The following is a 4,870-nucleotide window of genomic DNA, read 5'->3' as shown; positions in this document are numbered from 1 at the left end:
AGCCCCAGAGTCACAGCTCCCTGGAGCTCTAAACCTTGGGTGCAAGGTTACCTTGTTGGCCTGCCTGGCAGAGTTCTCAGGTCCTGTCTCTTCTGATGTGCCTGGCTCTGAGTGTGCTGACCACCACCCTATTTTTATGAGGGGGGCCTGGTTAGCAACACTAGCCATCTTCTTCTGCCTGGTGGTGCAAGGCTGAGTCCACTGGCTAGAGGAAGGCCCGGGCTCCTGGCCGTGACGGAGGATAAACTCTCTGAACGTCGCCGACTGCCGTTTCGTCTACTGATACCTATCGATGATGGTATTAACAGCATCAGCGAACAGGCTTTGTGGCGATATCGGGGAGTCCAAGAGGAAAGCTTTATCTTTTTCCTTTATCCTGGTTAAATTGAGCCACAGGTACCTTTCCATGACAACTAATGCATCCAAGGATTGGCCAATGACATGGGCCATCTGCTTTGTGGCATGAAGAGCAAGGTCAATGGTTAGGCCGAGTTCAGCTTACGACAGCTATTCGATGTTAAGACCCTTACCACAGCTCCTCAGAGTCCGATGCAGGTAAAAATAACATCTCATTCGGGTCGGGAGAAGGAGAAGTGGAGAAATCAGAGAGTGGAGTGTGGAAAGGACAAGAGAAAGGGATTCACCTGTCTCTTGTTCCGTTTCTGCCAGTTCAACCTGCAATCCCCATGACCGAAGTCAACGCACTGCCTTGGCAAATGTGGGACCCATGTCACGAGGCGTGGATGCTTGGCTGGAGAAAACAGCCAAGCAAGAACGGAGTTTATGGAGGGAAAACTGTGTCATCTGCCATGATATAGCGTGGACATGGATGCACATGTCTCTTGTATTGTTTGGAAGCCATAATAAATGCCTAGTAAGATGCCCTTATATGGACTTGCCGGTGCCTATTCCCTCGTCATGTGTCCTATCCGAGCCTTTTAATTGGCATGTGTGCACACAGAGATTCAGACCAACTTCCTCAATGAAGCGTTACAGCATACAGAGAGGAGGTGAAACAGCTAACAGCCTGGTGTAGTGCCAACAACCTGTTTCTAAATATTGACAAAACAGAGATGGTTGATGACTTCAGGAGAACACAGAGCTCCAATAAACATCAACAAATCCTCCATGGAGGTCATAAAGGGCACCAAATTGGGAACCTCACTTGGTCCCTCAACACCAGCTCCAGCAGCAAAAAAGCCCAGCAGCATCTCTACTTTCTACAAAGGCTGAAGAAAGCCCATCTCCAACCCCCCTTCCTGAATGGTAGGTACATTTAACTGGACAGAGACACTTTCACACCGTCACAGATCTGCCATTTCATCTGTCAACTTGTGAATTAGTGTCTATAATGGCCTTAGAAACCACAATGACCTAATAGTTCCTCATAGGCCATTGATTGCTGTTGTAGAAAGGACATTAATCAGTTACAGTTACATTATTTACTGTTTAGTGTCACCCAAATGAGGATGGGTTCCCTTCTGAGCCTGGTTCCTCTCAAGGTTTCTTCCTCATACCATCCCAGGGAGTTTTTCCTTGCCACCATTGCCTCAGACTTGCTCATTAGAGATAAAATAGGGATAAAATAGTTTAATAATTAAATTGAATAATTTATTCTTATTTCTAGTTATTTAGTTATTTTTTTATTTTTTATTTTCATTTTTTCCCCTCCTCCTTCTCTGTTTCTCTTCTTTTGTAAAGCTGCTTTGAGACAATGTTCATTGTAAAAGGCGCTATACAAAATAAATTGAATTGAATTGAATTGAATTGAATTGAATTGAATTGAATTGAATTGAATTGAATTGAATTGAATTGAAATATAGCACAAAGTGATTGGCTGGATGCGAGACGAAACATTTGTGATTTGTAATCCATATTTTGAAGGTCTAAGCAAAAGTACTAAAAACTAAAAAATAAATTATTTCTTGGAATTGTAAAGTAAAAATAAAAGCATTCTGAATAATACTCAATTACAAAATAGTCTAATATAAATTCCCCAAAATATTAATACCTTTAATGCCTAATAAGTGTAGAACAACTTACAGGAACACGTAACACAGTGCTTAACACTGTGCTCCTTTTTCTGGGTTATTTTTATGATACTTTTAAATAAGATTTGGAAGTTGTTTCTGAAATATTTGATTGTATTCTACTACATATGAATTCATATTTGTTGTTTTTATGTTGTATTTTTTGTTGTTAATTTATTCTGTCTTTAAATATTGTTGTGTTTTCTTGCTGTCTTCTTGGCTAGGTCATTCATTTAAAAGAGATGTAATCTCATTGACTTTTTATCCTGGTTAAATAAAGGTTACTAGCAAAATTAAAATAGTGCCAGAATTATTGGACAGCCATTACTGGAAATCGTCCACAATATTTGTGTTGTCCATGGCAAATGAACATAGAAAGCACATTTATATTCTAGAAATTTCAGGAACTGAGGCAATTTAATTGGCTGCAAATCCAAAAATGTAGTAAAAGCATACTGAAGAAATAGGTATTCAGCAAACAGACTGAAAAAGGGCAAAATGAGAATCAATGTAAACAAAATGGACAATACCAAAAGAACATTCAAAGAAGTCTTTTGATCTGTGGATGAATATCCCTGAGGAATGTTTTAGCTAAAGCATAGTTTAGATCACCAGGTTTAGTTAGACCCACATTCATTACTTTAACCTTAATGAAATTACTGTCACAGTTTTTATGTTGACTACATTGTATACAGTATTTGGTATATGTATGAGTCTTTAGTATTTAGTATTATATGAGTATAAAGTATTTAGTATGAGTCTGGTTTAGCTAGTAGTAAGGCAACTTTTGATTTACTAGACACTCCTAGTTATGAGGCTTAATAAAGTGCAGAAAAGCTTATTTGCTGGTTATACTTGGCATATTCAAAATCCCAATATCAACGTCGAAGTTAAAAAAAGAAATCTAAGAGTCAGCTGTCAATTGGATTGCTGGAATCAGGGGGTTGGGTATGCGGTCAAATGTCAATGCAATTACTGCCAGTCTACTTATGTGTGTTTGTGTTTTCAGTGGCTGCCATAACCAGACAGAGTATATGGCATAGGGTCTAGAGTGTGCAACACACACACACACACATACAGTATCTCACAAAAGTGAGTACACCCCTCACATTTTTGTAAATATTTTATTATATCATGTGACAACACTGAAGAAATGACACTCTGCTACAATGTAAAGTAGTGAGTGTACAGCCTGTATAACACTGTAAATTTGCTGTCCCCTCAAAATAACTCAACACAGCCATTAATGTCTAAACTGTTGGCAACAAAAGTGAGTACACCCCTAAGTGGAAATGTCCAAATTGGGCCCAAAGTGTCAATATTTTGTGTGGCCACCATTATTTTCCAGCACTTCCTTACATGGACTTTAAACTTGAACTTTGAACTTGAATGGATGCCACAGGTTAATGATGGACCTTTTCTGTTATATTAACATATTATATTTGGTATAACATTTTGGTGTTGTTGGTGAGTTGCTGACTTGATCCAGTTATTGCAAGTAAGGGATATGTAACCTAAATTTACTTTAAGACTATCTATTCCACTACTTTTGCTCACCTAAACGTATGGTGGTCTACCACCAAATCTGCTATAAGCTGTTTAACACATCTTGATGTAAATATCAGGAAATAAAAGCTGAAACTCTGACAAATCATTTCATATCCATTTTTTATTTTTATCTCAAAGCCCAAATGACTTCAGTGTATACCAAAAACAACAGAACTCGCCTTGCCTTCCAATACTCCAAGGGACTGTAATATAACGAGCTAGATTAAACATCAAAATAAGCAACGTACCAGAAATCACAGATTAAGTGTCTATTAGAAGAGGTGTCTATTAAAAGCCATGTGGCTTTGCTACAGAACTGTCAAGACCTTCAGGTCCATTTTGGAATGTGTGTGCATTCCTGTGGCTGGACTGTCATGGCCAAAGCCCTCATTCACCTCAGTCACCTCTATTTCTATGTAAATAACTCATAAAACGCATTTTGTGTTAGTAACATATTGGGGAAAATAATCATTTATAATCATTTGTTCTTCAGTCAGCCACTAGAGGGCATCAGAGACATTTGGGCTTCACTTTCGAATCCCTGTCACGTCGTCCACCGTTATATACAGTAATTGATATAATTATCAATTACTTATTATATAAAATTAAGTAAATTGTCACGCAAACTGTGAATATTTTTCATTCATTTATTTATTTATTTATTTTTTATTTACACAAAATCATTCTATTTACAGTTTTCAAACTTTAGTGCAGATTCCTCAACTTAAGCTCATCTTGTACCAGTGTAACTGTCGTTTGAGAAACATTGAGGCAGTGGGGAAAAAACTCAGTACAAGCTAAAACCAAATGGATAACATAGGTTAATATAACAGAAAAGGGGGACTAAATCTTGAATGGGATGTTCAGCAAGCACAAATGGGCATCATTGGTCAGGTACCACAAGATTTTAGCTATATAGTATAGTACATATGTTAATAAGTCATCAAGTGTAGGGCTTGGCCTCTACATTGGTTGGGTCTGGAGTTTGGCCTCTTTGGTGATCTAAATATCCTTAATTATGCAAGATACAGCAGCATAGAATAACATCTGAAATACATAATCAGTGACAGGTCTAGAGACTGTATGGTTTGCCTTTTACTTACTGAATAAACTGTTATACATAGAGCAGTGGTCTGTGATACATTGAGTGAACTGCTGTTTATGTGTGAACACTACCCTTCCTCATACCTTTCCCCATTTGCCCTTATTTCTTTCCACCAAAATTCTATTTAACTGTGGTTCCACAGTTAGTCCCTTGAGTGAAAATATTCACATTTGCATTTATACAATTT

This window comes from Hemibagrus wyckioides, linkage group LG11, assembly GCF_019097595.1.
Source record: "Hemibagrus wyckioides isolate EC202008001 linkage group LG11, SWU_Hwy_1.0, whole genome shotgun sequence".
NCBI lineage: Eukaryota > Metazoa > Chordata > Actinopteri > Siluriformes > Bagridae > Hemibagrus > Hemibagrus wyckioides.
The sequence above is the reverse complement of the archived record's forward strand: the minus strand, read 5'-3'. Positions refer to the sequence as shown.